Genomic DNA, 17,895 nt, shown 5'->3' with positions numbered 1-17,895 from the left:
GTAGATGGGAGTTCAGGAAGTGAGTTGATCTTAAAATATTCCACAATATCATTGTGTAATGTTGTTTTGAAATCCGCATCCGCATTGCCGCATGGCTATATGCACCGGTGCGTGGCCGACCACACAATGTCACCAATTGAGCTGGTTGTTACTCTCTGTAGGATGTCAGAGGTAACTAATATTGTATCTATTCTGGAGTAAGATCTATGTACTTGTGAGAAGAACGTGTATCCTTTTTCGCTTGGGTGGTGTACTCTCCATACATCATATAAATCATGTTCTGATACCAGCTTTGCGAGTGTTGTGCATTGCCGTGCTAAGGATTTAGCCCTATCAGAGCCTGGAGTCAGTGTTGTATCTGCAAGCGGATGCATGACATGGTTAGTGTCTCCGCAGAGTATCATGGATGATTTCTGTGTGGTCGGGATTTTATTAAAGGGAAACTCCAGTGCCAGAAAAACGATCCGTTTTTCTGGCACTGGAGGTTCCCTCTCCCTCCCACCCCCCAATCCCCGGTTACTGAAGGGGTGTAAACCCCTTCAGTGACTTACCTGGGACAGCGGCGATGTCCCTCGCCGCTGTCTCTGCCTCCGCGATGCTCCTCCTAGTGATTACGTCGGCCGGTGGGCGAGACTAATCTCGCTCACCGGCCGAGGAGACCTAATGCGGATGCGCGGAAATGCCGCGCATGCGCATTACGTCTCCCCATAGGAAAGCATTGAAAAATCATTTCAATGCTTTCCTATGGGGTTTTGAGCGACGCTGGAGGTCCTCACACATTATATACATATTGGATCATACCTGCCTGACTTCTGGCATTCTAACATCTGATGGAAAACAGCATTTCAGTTGTCATATTTAACATAAACATTGCAATGAATACATGAAATAGACCCACAGGATTCGTGTGATAGCAAGTCTATAGTATTTCTTCTCATTCTGTAGGTATATAAGCTATGAGTACATATATGAACCAAGGAAATGTTTCAAATTGTGTTTGTTTTTTTTGGTCTTTTTTTTTAAAACAAAACTTATGGTATCGTGTGTATGTAATCTGTAATCTTTACACAGAGATAAGCTAAGCCATGCCAATTTCACTGGTGGCAGCTGGTTATCCATATCCTCATGCAACGTTGCTATTGACCTCCAGGACCACACAAGACTACCCACACGCATTCCCAATGGCATTTTAAAAGGGGAGAGCTGCCTATCTGCTTAAACCTGTTTATCCCGTTCACTCCCAGGGTACTGATCAGATCTCAATCTCGTCATACCGATGTCTGGGCTACATACTGTGTGATTTAGAGAGTAGCAGCCACTGAGTATGACCCAAACAGATTTGGTATGTCACTGGAGAAGGATATGTGAGAGTGTCGTGTGTGTAGTTTGATGTTAAGAGTGGTATAACATAGTATTGTAAGTGTGGCAGAAATGTATATGCGGTACCTGGACCTTCACATATCTAGCGGGTTAGGGCATTTTGTTTCTCCGTAGCATTTCTCAGCATATTCTCAGAGTTCTTGTTTTAATGACAGCTTGTCCCATTTAAAACAAGCGCCTGTTGGTTCGTTTCCATATAAGATATGCGCATCTGCAGTCCCCCCGGTCCTGAAAGCCGAGCGGTGGTGGGTGCTCCTTCTCCTTTTCGTGGGGTCTTATTACAGTTGGTAGGTGGACGATAATCAGAAAGTCAGTATGATATGTTCGAGGCATTCCGTATGCCTATGTGGAGGTTTGTTTCAGGCATGCTGGAGTATTACTGGTCCTTCCTAGCGTCGTGCAGGGGCTTTGCTCCATTCCACTTGTAGGTGACGGGAGGGCGATGCTTTCTCCTTAGTGTCTGTGGGGTGTTCCAGGATACCCCACAGTCGTAGCTTGCGTGTGCCTTCTTCTGGGGAGGAAATAACATGCAATGTTCCTTCACGTGAGATTAGCATTTTAGTAGGGAATCCCCACCTGAATCTTATCCCGTTTGCTCTCAGCCTATCTGCAATGTGCGACAGTTCCTTTCTTTTCCGTAGCGTAGTAGCGGAGAGATCAGCGAATAGTTTCCCTGTGGGATAATCTTGATGCGGTGTCGATCTATTTCTGCTTGCTCGTAGTACTAATTCTTTTACATGAAAATAATGGACTCTTGTGAGTACGTCCCGCGGAGTCGTGTCCGGGAGGTGTCGCGGTCGCGGTATCCTGTGCACCCGGTCCAGAAGCAACATGTCTCCAGGTATATCTGGTGCGTATGCCCTCAGTAGGCCTCTAACATATGGTTGTAGCTCTTCCGGTGGGACCGACTCCGGTATCCCTCTCAACCGTAATTTATTTCTTCTCAACCGATCCTCGAGATCTGCCAGCTTAGTTTCCGTTATATTTAGTTTGTGCTCAAGTTGTTCCACATGAGCGGCTAGGTCATTATGGGCAGAAGCAAAGTCGTCCATCTTAGTCTCCACATGGGACGTTCTGGTGCTGATTTCATGGACGTCTTTCCTCAGGGCCTCCATGATGTGTTGACAGGACATAATAAGTGTCTGAGAGAGGTGGTCCAGCGCCGTCTGTAGGTGGCTTTTGGTGAGTCTATCGTCCGTTATGGAATGATCAACGTCTTGTACCTGATCTGGGTGCTCAGGGCTGGTTTTGCCATCTTGTGTAGGCCGCTGGGTTTCTACAGCCTCCATTTGCGGTTTATTGCCGAAGAAATTTAGTTTCTCTGCTTTGGCAGCTCCTTTCTTCGGTTTGTGTTGTGCCATCTTCTTTTTTTGGGTGATTTGCAGGTCCTAATAGTGCAGATTGTTACGGATTGCAGGCCTTGGTAGCCAGAGCTCAAGGTTAAGCGACCATTAAGCTCGGCGGTTAGCCACGCCCCCGTACTATATATTTTTAAAAACTTGCAAGTTAACTTTTCAACCTTCCTAAATTCACCTTTCAGATCATATTTAGTTTAATTGTGAGTTTTCAAAATGAATTCCATGAGCTTGTTCAGTTTAAAGTTTACCCGACAAAGGTATAGTGAGTTATGATCATTGACATTGTAAAGGTTTTTATATAATTTTATTTAAACAATTTGCTCCTCACACCTGTTAATAAATTCTCGGATTTGACCTCTCTTCTGACCATTGAGTGATAGGTTCTAAAGAGAAGATACGTTTAGGTTTAACTTGATCAAATATTTGTAGTGACCCGATGACAAAGAGTGGAGAAACTCTTGGAGAATAGCTATACATGTTTTCATTGTCATATCTATCATGTATTAAAAAATATGGTCAAAACAAGGTGGAATGGCATTCTAAAAACAAACTGTAACCAGACGAGCAGCATCACAAATGTTAAAAATCTACTTTTTGTCTGACCTTGAACATTTGTCCAAGGAAGCGGGGGGAAAAAAAAGGGCAACCCAAAAATCTGGGGAAAAGGAAACGCCAAGGAAAAGTTTAATCAATTCAATTACAACGTTTTTTTTAATAAAATGGTTATTAAAATATCCATTCTTTTATGTTATGTATTTATTTTCCTTCTTCCTGAATTTTTGTAAAACGGGACTTTAAATAAATGCAAAGCAGGAAGCGATTCTAATATAAATTGTAAAACTTCAACGGGATCATTATCATGTGACTGTTGAGCGTGTAAAAAAAAGGAAAGAAAACACAAAAATAGCTGAATATTTGTGACCCGGGTCTAGCGAGGAAGTGATGTGTTCAATTCATGTGCGAGACATGCTGTAGATTTCAAAGTTTTTACTGAGTTTAACACAAGATGTCCAAATGTTTTCTCTGGCGATATCTTCACAGGCTAAACTGTGATTAATAGCATTGTAAGAAGCCTTTGAAGTTGGATTGGTGACATCAAAGTCCTAATCCATGGGTGGCAGTTTTTTTTTATAATGAGTAGGAAGCATTTTAACACATTTCAAAGGATTTCAAACATGAATAAACAATACAACCCTGGAGACGGTACTGTACACCTTTCCCAACTATAACATATATGTGGGCCTTATTTCCTTTTAAATATTGCGTGTTAACACTATTTTCATATGTTGAACATCCACTAACACCCTATCACATCTTAACTAGGGGGGCATAAAGAGGTCCATATGTTTCCCAGAATATATGGAGTTGATATTAAATTAATATTGATATTTAAAAAAAAAAAACATTACAGTGGATTTTAGCTTTCATCAAAGATTAAAAATAGCTGTTATGTTTAAATTGCTTTTATTCTAGCAATTTAAAAAAAATTTTTTTTTTACAAGTTTTACAATATTTATCTTTTTGCACTAATTTGACCCCTTTAGTCAGTGTCAGAAGTGGGGGAGAGACATGTACAGGGTTATTCTTTTAGCCAAGCTGTCAGTTTAGGGGCAGAGCCAGCAGCAGCAGGCTGGAGTAAAGGTAAGATGATATTATATTTAGGGGGGGCAACAGGAGTAGGGTGGGGGGGAGGGGGGTCAAGATAGTCATTTTAACACTATAGGGTCAGGAATCCATGTAGTGTTCCTTTAAAGTGTGACTGGATGTCACCACAAACATGCCAAGGCTACACTGTTTCAAAAGTATTGTACTTCCATGTCAAGCTAATGATTTAAACTACTTCTTCCAGAGAGTTTTTGTGGATGGTGATGTGCTTTTGAGAGGAGAATTAACAGATAATTTTTTTTTGGTGTTTAGGACCTGAAGCTGACAGAAACCAATTCTAAATGTATATTATCTGCACCAGGAAGTTTAGTTTTCTGAAGACAGTCAGTCATAGAACGAGAGATAGTGAGCTCCAAGACACCGTCATTCAGCTCATTGTAGTCTATATACACCAATCTCTGTTTGTGCTAGGCTTTACAGTGAATTGTGACTCATTACATTTATCTTCAGAAGCTGCAACTAATACAATGTTTTGTTTTACAAACTGTATAATAGTTTTTGAAAGCATTACATTTGCTATTTATGAACTGTTTTGCTTCAGAGACAAACTCTTTCTTATCCTGTTAGTTGGCATATGGTACATAATGTTTTGAGCTCCCCACCAGTCGCTCTCATTCCATTGATGCTTCTTCTGCTGATCTTGAGGTTCTGAAGACAGTCGTAAACCACTCAACCTACAGTCTTATGGTTTCTTAGAATGTCTCCAAAACCCCTCAATGGAACTATTTTATTTTATATAGAAAGACAACTCTAACGTAAAGTTTTTTGCATTTTCATTAATTTCACGTTTTCTAATGATTGTTTTTTTTAAATGTTTGTGAAAGACCACAGAGGCACATTGTTTGAGTTTGTACGGGATATAGTGTTATAATATCCATGTTTGGTTTCACAGCAAATAGAGCTGCAGATGGCCAGACGGCAGGGTGTAGTTTATGGCTGGATGATATAAAAGAAGCATAAATTTAATGGTCCACAGAGCTGTACAATGTACTGCCGAGGCTGGCAAGGAAACGCCTGGCACAATCAGTTCTAATTGTCTTGCCACATACTTAATAATAATATTGCTACTTTTGGAAGGGCAGTGGAACAAGACCTGGAGTTAGCATTCTAAGAGGTATTTTTAATGGGGTTTTTAATAACTGATGTTCAAAATCACAATTAAGAATGCATATATATGTACAAAAAACATGTTTGCATCTATAAGGGCATGATTGTAGGGATGAGCTAAAATGGTAACGAGCAGAATTATCCAGGAGACTTAGGAAGTAAATGCAATAATACCTTTAAGTTAAAAGAATCATGGGGGTTGTAGTTTAACTTTATTTGGGGACTTATCTGTGACCACCACTGATTTAAATCATCTCCTCACTCTATTTCATGTTGTCAGAAACCTATAACACATCCCACTGTTAGTGGGCCTAAAATGAGAGACCCTGCTTTGGGTCCAATTCTATTATTCAATATCTTTGTTATTTTTTTTTATAGTATGATTGATGGCAAAACATGCTCTCAGCAACATGTTTGTTCTGAGCCCCTGCCATCCAACGTCGTACTATATGTTGGATAGCAAGGAGGAAGTGTAGGAGTCAACTATCGAAAAAAGAGTATTAAAATTAACAAAAAGATTTAGACCTTGTATTTTTAGATAATTATCTATATGTTCCGATATCTTTCAAAAACACTATTACCATCACTGGGTCAGTAAATAAGGGACCTATCCAAAGAGACAACTACAATTTTTGAGGGTTCTAAGGCAACCATTGACAACACGCTGTTTCTGCAGAGCTAGAGAACCTGGAAGTCGGTCCTGCTGGCCATTTATTGGCTGAGAGTGTCACAATTACAGCTCTCAGCTAATGAATGCAATTCTGTGCATAGGGGAATATGTACAGAATTAACATTAGCCTCTTCTTCCGGGCTGGCTAATAATGTACCCATAACATAGATGGAGTTACATCTCAGACAGCAGAGGTGTTATACCCTATATGTGCAGTATTCAATAGCAAAAGATTGCGCATGCAGGCTCCGGGCTCACTGAAGTGGTCATAGTGCCTGGAGTAACCCTTTAATGACAAGTACAGACAAATGTGTTGAAGCAACTGAGCTGTATTATTGCTCCAATACTTCTATACATCACCCTGATGTTTCAAATGCAGGACTTGATATCCCACAGCAAGTAAATGCAAATACTTTATCAAAGAGAATGTCAGGATTCACGCCTTGACCTCCAGACTGCCAGACGGGGTCGCCCTTTTATTGCCCGAAGAGGGATTTGAACCTGTATGCTTGGCAGTTCTGAACCTGCTCTTTAACATCTGAGCCATTTCAGGACTTGGGATAACTCCTGTTTTATCTTGTATTGCCTGCAGCACTAAGGGGCTGGACTTCACCTGGCTCAGACCTGTCGATCACTCTCCAGCTGAACCTGATATACTAATCATCAAGGTATAAGACACTGCTCCTCCCTAAGGGCAGTGTCAGTTCAATGACTCTGGTTAGAGAGTTGCTACTCCACGTGCTAAGTATTCTCCTGACCTTGGATTGTGACTCGTATCTCCTGAATTCTGGCATCCTTTGACCTTGGCTTGTTACTCGTATCCCCTGATTTCCGGCACCCTCTGACCATTGGCTTACCTACGACTATTCTCCTGGATTTCCTTGTCTGTACTGCGACTACAAGCATTCAGCTGCACAGCCCCCGTGCACAGATTCACAGGCCAGGTGAGTTCTACCTTGACCACCTCGGCCTGTGTCTAATTGCAAGGGTGAGCTTTTATCTCTGCATGTTGGACTCCCAGCAAGGTAAGCCTGACATATTGAACTGACCCTTATGGAGTCCACAGAGATAATGCTCACCTCACTTGCTCAGCAAGTGTCCAGCCTGACCCAGACTGTTTCGGAACTGCAGCAAGAACTTTTATCTCTTAAAGGCACAGTACGCCCAGTTCCAGAACCGTTTGTTGTGATGCCTGACCGCTTTGATGGTTCCCGTACCTCCTTCACAGCATTCAGACTGGATTGTGAACTTCTTTTTGCTCTCAAGCCTAAAACTTACAACAGTGACTTTGTCAAGGTCCGTTCGGCCATCAACTTACTTGTCGGACGGATCAAGGAGTGGGCATACCGGAAGCTACAGGAGAAAAGCACTGTCTTGGACAGTTGGGAGTCATTTATGTCCGCAATGGACTCTCAGAGCTCTACCTCCAGGAAAGCTACTCCCAAGCCTGCTCCATCTAACCGCAGATCGCTGTTACCTAAAGAAAAGGACTCCTACCAAGTCCCCATAAGGTCACAACGCAAACCCTCCTCCAGTAAACCTCCTTGTACCCCTGTTTTCCCTCAAGCTAGCTATGAAACTCCAATGGACATGGAGGAACCGCCTTGTGACCCTGGTTTTCCTCTAGCTAGCTGTGAATCTCCAGTGGACAGGGAGGAACCCATGGAGATAGGCTTCGTCCGCTCTAAAACAAGACTGCCATCTAGAGAAAGAGATCGAAGGAGGGCGCGTTGTCTCTGTTTTTATTGTGGTGAAGAAGGGCACTTTATCTCTCACTGCCCTATTCGCCCAACTCGGCCTGAACCTCTTCAAGTGGGTACAATTCAGCTGCACCCTGTTATTCCGGCAACACGACCTAAAAAATGTCAAAGGTGCTGTCGGATATTTCCACGTTCCGTGATGCAGAAGAGTACCCAGACTACGATGGCTGCTGATGCCAGTGGATCTCAAGACCACAAGAAATCACTACTTCCAGAAAACTCACCTATGGGAAATAGTTCAGATAAAATGGTTTGTGGGACTAAGTTTATTTCCGCCTGCACCAGGTCTCTGAATGGCCCAGACCTTTCTCCACCAGTACCCGACACTGATACCCCAAGGTCCCCGACTGAGGGACTCCACTCTGGATACTTCGATTACAAGGACTTCCTCAGTGATACGGAGTCCGAAGACGAGGAATACAGTTCCCAAAAGGAACCTGTTCACGCCCAGAGTGCGTTCTTAAGGGGAGGGTACTGTCAGGATTCACGCCTTGACCTCCAGACTGCCAGACGGGGTCGCCCTTTTATTGCCCGAAGAGGGATTTGAACCTGTATGCTTGGCAGTTCTGAACCTGCTCTTTAACATCTGAGCCATTTCAGGACTTGGGATAACTCCTGTTTTATCTTGTATTGCCTGCAGCACTAAGGGGCTGGACTTCACCTGGCTCAGACCTGTCGATCACTCTCCAGCTGAACCTGATATACTAATCATCAAGGTATAAGACACTGCTCCTCCCTAAGGGCAGTGTCAGTTCAATGACTCTGGTTAGAGAGTTGCTACTCCACGTGCTAAGTATTCTCCTGACCTTGGATTGTGACTCGTATCTCCTGAATTCTGGCATCCTTTGACCTTGGCTTGTTACTCGTATCCCCTGATTTCCGGCACCCTCTGACCATTGGCTTACCTACGACTATTCTCCTGGATTTCCTTGTCTGTACTGCGACTACAAGCATTCAGCTGCACAGCCCCCGTGCACAGATTCACAGGCCAGGTGAGTTCTACCTTGACCACCTCGGCCTGTGTCTAATTGCAAGGGTGAGCTTTTATCTCTGCATGTTGGACTCCCAGCAAGGTAAGCCTGACAGAGAAACAGATTGAGTACAGCTCACTCTGGTATACAGAAGGAGAAGGGGGGTAACCCCTAGTAGAATCAAAGAGAGAGGTTAAAGAGTAGTATACCAGTATGGGGGTATTGGAAGCACATAAAAAGTGCTAAAGGTAATAGTACCAATAGGAGGCTAAAGATGAAACAAAAACAAAAAATAATTTATTGAGAAAGATATATATGCTAAAAATTGCTGAAAACTTGGCAATCACCCAAAGTGTAACACACAAGTTAAATAAAGTGGAAAAACCTGAAAATAAATAGTTAAATGAAAAACATGGTGTAATAACCAAAAATTAAAAAGTCCTAAAGTTGCACTTAAATTATTCTCAGTTAGAGCACACGTCTGTGCTTCACATGAATATTATGAATCTTATTCATGTGAAGCACAGACGTGTGCTCTAACTGAGAATAATGTTTTTCATTTAACTATTTATTTTCAGGTTTTTCCACTTTATTTAACTTGTGTGTTACACTTTGGGTGATTGCCAAGTTTTCAGCAATTTTTAGCATATATATCTTTCTCAATAAATTATTTTTTGTTTCATCTTTGGCCTCCTATTGGTACGATTACCTTTAGCACTTGTTATGTGCTTCCAATACCCCCATACTGGTATACTACTCTTTAACCTCTCTTTACTTTATCAAAGACTTCTTTAGTAATTTACGCAAACACATGTGAGCATATGTGCAACAACATGGGTCGGAAGTCCGATGTACGAATCTTTCTGGGGGCCTGCCCTGCTCGCCGTAATAACCCCTCAAATCCTCATTACAGATACAGGCTCCTATTCATGGTGATATTGGGGGGGACTAACCATAATAACTCCCTAAACCCTCATTACAGGTACAGGCTTCTAATCATGATGATATTGGGGGGACTAGCCATAATAACTCCCCAAACCCTCATTACAGGTACAGGCTTCTAATCATGGTGATATTGGGGGGACTAGCCGAAATAACTCCCCAAACCCTCATTACAGGTGCAGGCTCCTGTTCATGGTGATATTGGGGGGACTAGCCGTAATAAATCCCCAAACCCTCATTACAGGTACAGGCTCCTATTCATGGTGATATTGGGGGGGACTAACCATAATAACTCCCTAAACCCTCATTACAGGTACAGGCTTCTAATCGTGATGATATTGGGGGGGACTAGCCATAATAACTCCCCAAACCCTCATTACAGATACAGGCTCCTATTCATTGTGATATTGGGGGGACTAGCCGTAATAACTCCCCAAAACCCCATTACAGGTACAGGCTCCCATTCATGGTGATGTTGGGGGGACTAGCCATAATAAATCCCCAAAACCCCATTAAACAGTAAAAAAAAGAATGAAAGTGAATACATTAAGCAGAGATTTCTGAAAAGCACAATAATTTTAATGCACTGTAAAATAGTTTTTACAATATATATATTGAAATTTATAAAGCTTTCACGCACCGGCAGTAAGCTTAAGCCAGAGATCACATAATGTGCAGCATAGTAAGATTTCTTTTGACGTTTTAATTCAGATTTCTTTATTGAACCTAAGAGATTGCTTTAGTTGGCTTTTTGCTGGAAATCTTAAATCTCTCTATTATAAATGCATGAATTTCAAATAAGTTACCATTTAAACATAACTGGGAACTGCAGTGCAGCCACAGTCAGGCTAAAATAAATATTTATACATAGTAACATTTGATTAAGTTTTTTGTTAAGTTCTGAAACGTGTTCAGGTAAGAGACTGTAAGAGTTCTGAAAATTTTTGAAAATGTTCTGTTAGAACATTTACGGATTCACTAATCTGGCAAGTGTTGTGAATGAGTCAGGATATCGCAAATTTAAGGCCAAACTAACTGAGCTGAAAATAAAACAAACTGAGGTTTTTTTCATTTGGCCAAGATTTTGGAATTTAGCAGTGAGATCCTGTCAATTTTTGCATGTCCCTTTACAAACAAGATCAACTAAATCAGAAATGTAGTGTCCCCTCTTTCTTCCTTCCCTCCAGCACTCAGCTTCCATTCTGTAACTTTTTCCACTTTTAACTAATTTCCCTCTGTCTTTGAGCTAGACTACTATTATCTTCTTGCCCCACCATGTGCCCTCTCGACCTTGTCAACTCTCTTTCCCTTAGTCCGGTCCCATCCCATACATATTTTCAACCTCTCTTTGTCTACTGGCACCTTCCCTTCTTCCCTCAAACATGTAATTATTAATCACATCCTAAAAAAGACATTTATTGACCCTACCTCTCTGTCTAACTACTTCTAACTACTGCCCCATATCACTACTCCCCTTCACTTGTAAGCTTCTTGAGAGGGTTGTATTAAACTGTCTAACTCACTTTCTCAATACTAACTCTCTCCTTGACCCTATTCAATCTGGCTTCCACTCACCTCACTTTCTCAATACTAACTCTCTCCTTGACCCTCTTCAATCTGGCTTGCACTCACTCCATTCTACTGAAACTGCCTTTACCATAGTGACTAACGACTTAATCACTGCTAAATTTGAAGGTCATTACTCTCTTTTACTCCTCCTCGACCATGGGCGTCCGCAGTGAGGGGTAAGGGGGTAAATGTAAATATTAATTGCTAATTATAGACAAAATTTATTGACTTGATAAACAATATTCAATTCAGCCTAGGTACAGCTTGGGTATTTTAACCTATATTTTGCAATTCAGATTGTAATTAATTACAATTTGGTATTTAGTGAATAAGCCCCCTGTATATTTGTTTATATATATATATATATATATATATATATATATATATATATATATATATATATATATATTGTCTATGATGCAGACAGGGATGTGACACAAACAGCCTACTGCTGGGTCCATTGAGTGAAGGGCAGTCCAATCTCCCCAAACAATCACTCTATACAGCAGAGTCAAACTGTAAGTAGTTTTTAAAAAAAAAATGTATTTACAGCATTTTCCCCTTTCTAAATATATTGTTTTTCTTCGATAACTCCTTGCGATTTACATCCTGTTATGACATATCCTGTGATGTCATGCATATATAATTAATTATGCAAATTGGCATGGCCGGTATTTTATTCGAAGAAAGGTGGCAATCCCCTCTACATCCATTCTACACACAATGTATCTACTTTACACACAATGTATCCACTACACACACTCTCTGCATCCACTCTACACACACACAGGGTAGGCACTGTGGATGGACTCAGGTACGAGGCCCATGGATCCAGACCTTGAGCTGGGTAAGAGGTCCCAGAATTTCTGATGGCAGTTCTGATAATCCATTGAGTATATGAATTTTTAATGTTATGACACTGGATAAGCATTTATTACATAAAAAGTAATATATGTTGATGTGATTCTAATCAATACACAATCTATACGGAGATGTGCAGGGTTAATTAATAAAACAAAATAATCTCAATTAAAAAGTCATCACAAAGCCCTTGGCACTGGTCTAGTGGACCAACTTCTTTCCGAGTTATTGTTTAGAATTCAAAGTGAATTTCACATTTTAAGCCAAAATAGTGAAACTAGACAAACTCTCCAAGTGTATTTAAAGTGAGTTTTAATATTTTCAAAATTTGAAATTCACTTTGAATACACTTTGCACTCTCTGCAGTTCACACTTGAGTGAATAACCCTGCTAGTTGTGTGCCATTTGTAAGTGGGCAAAATGCATACAAAAGAAAAAAGAAAAATAGTATACCAACGCTAATTACAGTATATAAAATACAATGCAAATGCTCTGACCAAATTTGATATACTATAGCTGCTAAAACACCAAGTGTAATCTCTCCAAATACACACAACATATATACAAATAGCCAGTATGGTATAGCGCTTTATATAAACACAAATGGAGGTTAAGTGCCTTAAAACAGTATAGTAAAGTGGTAGTGGTATCTATGATGAAATGCCTAAAAAGGTGAAAAAGTACAATAGTGTAAAACTAAAAAAACAATATGAATTACAAAGTGTATATGGAACCACTCACATTCTTTTGAGCTAAAAACCTAGCTCAAGGACGAATAGCCAGTACGTCCTTTTAGGCGACCATCCCCTTCTTTATGTGTGATCCTTTTTTTTTGTCCTATATACAGGCTCAAACAAAGAGTATATAGTGCAATATTATACATCCAATGTAAGAAGGAGAATGATCAGGTAGAATAATACTCACAAGGATGGAGCTGTCACAATAGGCTCAATAACGAATGAGTGGTTCCATATACACTTCGTACTTCATACGTTTTTTTTAGTTTTACACTATTGGACTTTTTGACCTTTTTTGGCATTTCATCACAGATACCACTACCATTGTACTATGCTGTTTTAAGGTACTTAACCTCCATTTGTGTTCATATAAAGCGCTACACCATATTGGCTATATGGGCAAAATACATAGTCCAAAAAAACTTAAAAAAAAAACACAAACAAAAATAAAATACAGAAAACAGTAACACCTTTCACTTGCTACATGGGCTTTTTAAAAAAAATAATTACATTTTCCCCAATTTTTTTTTTTTTAATCCCGAAATTATTATTATTATTTTTTTTTTTTTTTTTTTTTTAGCAATTTTGCTCCCTGTACCCGACGGCCCAGATTTCATAATCACCTATTGATATTTGTTCATAACTTAATTAATATGGTAATAGTAGCTCATATACTGGACTCACAACATGCTTGATCTTTGTATTGTAGAATGATCTGTAGCGTTCATGGCTATTACACTGTATTGATTATGTAATGATTTTGTTAAACAGATCCTACTTTAATCACGCATAATGAAAGAGCTTCTTTATATTATGCATGATATTTCTGACTACTACAGAGGAATTATTTTGTATTATCATGTGTTGCAATTTATTGATCATTAAATACATTGACTAATGTTTTGTTTTCAATCTATTTGTTATGATAGACGAACAGGCAAGATCTGATCAATGCATCTCCTGGTGGTTTATTAAAAAATATACATATATTATTTACGTCATATTAGATTTTCAGTTTCCTAAATCAGTTTAACCCCTTGAGTTCCTGAAGTGTGAGAGACAGTGCACAAACCAGATGCACTCAAAGGGTTAAGGATGCATCATGTTTCAAATCTAAGAATGTTTACCCTGGTTGTAATCTTAATTCATCTCTAATATAACAGTTCTTGTTGCACGTATTGGGATAGCACGTCTGATATATGTTTTTATAAATGGTCATGGGACTTAAAGGGTTAAAGCCGTGTACGTGAAATTGAAATAAAACCAAATGAGAGTTAATAAAATGAGACTTATAGAAGGAAATATATCCTACGCGTCATTCATGCACCCCCAGACAGTCAGCAGCAATTTATTGTGTTGTTTTGCACCCTGCAGCGCATGCTACAATTATGATGTTTGAATTTACTGTAAACAGATTACATTTACCCGTACCTTTATGAAATTACACATAATGAATTAAAACACACAAGACTGAACTTTATTGAGCTACAAGCAAAGATATTTATTTTTATTATCTGATTATAAATACTAATTTAACTCTCGACTGATTTAAATAAATAAATAATGAAATATATAATTTCGTGGCTCTAAATTTCCACTGTTGAGGGACCCCTTTGCTATGCTTCTGAAAATGTATCCTTTGGAAAGACATAAATGAACTTGATAACTCGCGGCTTCCTGTGCAATCAGACTTATATATATTTATTTTTTTCTTTTTGTTTTGTTTTGTTTTTATAAGCTCTGCGATTTGGTAATAATGTGTTCTAGAACTTTGTGTGCACACAACATAGTACCATCAGGTAAGTGCACACTATGTTTTGAAAGAACCCCTATACCTAGCATGCACAGTAGAGCAATTTTAGGGTGCTATTGTATCCCACTACCCTGTACCCATAATTACATTTTGCTCTCACAATGTTATGTCCACCGGCTCTAACTGGATGGGTTTAGCAAATGTTACTTCCTCCATTCAACTTTTTTTTTTTGTTGCATTATCCCTTGCTCATGTGGGATGGAGGCAATCAGGTACGAATAGGCCAATGTCCCCCTACACCCAATGGCTAAATTTTTTTCCCCTCAGAAAATAAAAATATACGTCCAGAGGTTGCCAATGAGACAGTTTATTATTTGACAGACCCTTGATTTGGACCTAGAACCTGCAGTGTGTGGTGGTTAGAGTAAGGGCAATGGGTGTGGGTAACTCATCTTTCATAATTTTCACAAGCAAGCATTTCTTTCTGGGCAATAGGATTGCGTGGTCCTGACAATGTCCCATTCATAATATAATCACTTTAACCCATGTGACATTCCAGACTTTGACTGTTTTATAAACACTTCAGCACTTGTACGCCAGATAAAGCGCTTGAAAATGCAAAATGTATTTTTTTTAGCTCATTTTAGCTAAGCTAAAGATGCATGCAGCACCACCTACAGGCCATATACTGTAAATATCTCATTTATTTCTAAGCCTGTGTCATTTGACATAGCTCACAGTCATTACTATCTGGAACACAAGGCAGATCTTTACTTTACTTGCAGTCATGTTTCTTAACACTTTAAGTGGATTACTGGCAGGTTTTTAAGGGTTAATAGAAAATTGAGAAAATGTATTGGTTTCATAGTCATCATTATGGCTGTTAGTAAAAAGAATGTGTTTTTTTATAGGAACTTTTTTGTTATCACAATACATAAATCAAATTATAATTATGATGGATATTATGAACAGAAATGGCCAAGTATTGTTTTTTAGCTGACAAAAAGGTGTCTCCGAAACAGACTTGTCTTTTAATTATAATAGTAAATATTTGAAAGTATGATACATTTAGCATTGGCTGATAACACCACTGCTTCAAAATTGGGAAACCCTGTTTTGCAAGTTTCCACGGGCGAGACATATCTGCCTAACACAATTGTAAGCTCATTTGAGCAGGGCTTTCAGATTTTCCCTTTCTATAATTGTAAAGTATTGCTGATGCTGAATATTTGGTTCTATATAAATGCTAATGTACCAATAATGTTACGTCTAAAACAGTACAAATGTTTTGACGGAACATTCAAAAATATCAGTTCTGTAAATGTAATGAGCATACCAGATAGGATAAGATTGGCATATCAGATCTGTGTAATTTTATTGTAGGTATGGAGTAATGGAGTATATGTTAGAACTTCTGATATCTGTCTGGTTTTTCAATCATTCTTTTATTTCAAATTAAAGTTCATAATGAAATTGTCTTCCAGAAGAACTCCCTGCATACCAATTATGTACTATTGAGTATTTAGCAGAGTAGAATTCTGTAATTAATAAGGTAGGTATAGAGACATACTCATTTACACATATCATTGGATTTAGGTCTATGATTGTGTCAATATGATGCTGAAAATGTATTATTGTGCAATAATGATATAGCTGAGCATTTTAAATACAGAGAAACATTCATAAATGTCACACTTGAAAAACAGACAATCAAAAGTTAAAATGCATTAATAGTAAATTGGTACATTTTGGTACTGGTGGATGTACCTTCTTGGAACACCAGAGTTGGAACAAATGCTGGCTCTTTTGATATATGGGCTTAAAAAATGGCTCATACTGTGAGTTTATTCTAGCCTACTCACATTTCGCTCACATAATTATAATCATATAGTATTAAACAGAGAGGGTGATTGGATCTCAGGGCTGACTTTAGACCTTTGGGTTCCCCGTGCAGAACCTATCATTATTTCTTATATCCTGTAATATTAATTAATATTGCAAGCCTATTTCTATTTCCCAAAATATACAATATGTAAAGCAGACCTATACATGCAACTACCAATAAATGCAAAATACGCTTATTTTTACTCAACCATGCTTCTCATTACCATCTGCGATTCTTAACGGGGAAAAAAAAATGAAATCGTTGCACTCCAGTGAAGAAACATACAATATATTTATACTTTATATAGTATGTTGAAAAAACATCCAGGGGAGGCACGAAACACGTTCAGCTTTTAGTGTGTGGTCTGTCCCTTATTTAGAATATAGCTTCCTGTGATGTGCATGCTACGTATCTGCCAATTTTGTAATTGTTTCTATTATTTTATTCAATTAAGAAGGGTTTTAAGCAATTGCAATTTACCCCCTTTTTTCCCTTTACTGGAGTTCAATTATTTCTTATTGAATGCTCTTTCTGTTTCCCCATTTTGGTGTCTTTTTTGGTCCAAAACCCTTTCTTGGGCCACTCCTGTCCAGCCGTCATTTGAGTAGCTCTTTCTGTTCACAACCTTTTTGGGCTTTTTCTGCTCCATCCCAGGTGTGGTTCTTTCTGCCCTTACCCCACTCGTGGTTTTTCTCCCCTTGTGTGGCTTTGTATCTGTTTCCGCACCTTCTGTACTGTGGCAGAGCTGAATTGCGGTAGCCCTTGCTGTCCATCCTACCAAAGCCTAATCTGCAGAGGTGTTCCCGCACTGCGCATACTATGTCCCTGATTCTCTATGTCACTTACAGGATTATTTAACAAAGTGAGAATTCAAAGTAAATTCAACATGAATTTCAAACCAAAAGTCAATATAGCCAAACTGGAAAAATTATCTAAGTCAACTATACTGTCAGGTGTCTATTCTATTTGAAATCCACTTTGAATTCACTTTAAAATATAATTTTAGTAAATAACCCTGATAGCCTGCCCACACAATGCCCAGTCTCATAGCATAGTAAGGACGAATTGGTTATCAAAGTGACCCACTATACCTCCCATGTCTGCGATTCCCATAAGTAAGCAAGGTTGTATGACAGCTCCCCCTCTCAGTATGTGCCCTGTGCACTCACCTAGGTTGCAAACCCTTAAGGCTATGGAATTAAGAAGAGTTAATAGCCACGATTTTAAGTGCAATTTA

The 17,895-nt window shown here is 39.2% G+C and overlaps 1 protein-coding gene across 1 annotated transcript in view; it reads right to left on the bottom strand.

The window, feature by feature from the left end:
- MYO3B (myosin IIIB) overlaps nt 1-17,895 on the bottom strand; it is a 382,767-nt gene that overhangs the window by 85,160 nt on the left and 279,712 nt on the right. The gene's annotated exons all lie outside the window — the stretch shown is intronic.

Source organism: Pelobates fuscus, chromosome 8, assembly GCF_036172605.1.
Source record: "Pelobates fuscus isolate aPelFus1 chromosome 8, aPelFus1.pri, whole genome shotgun sequence".
In the NCBI taxonomy this organism is placed as follows: domain Eukaryota; kingdom Metazoa; phylum Chordata; class Amphibia; order Anura; family Pelobatidae; genus Pelobates; species Pelobates fuscus.
Note: the sequence above shows the minus strand (reverse complement) of the source record. Positions and strands in the feature narration are given on the sequence as shown.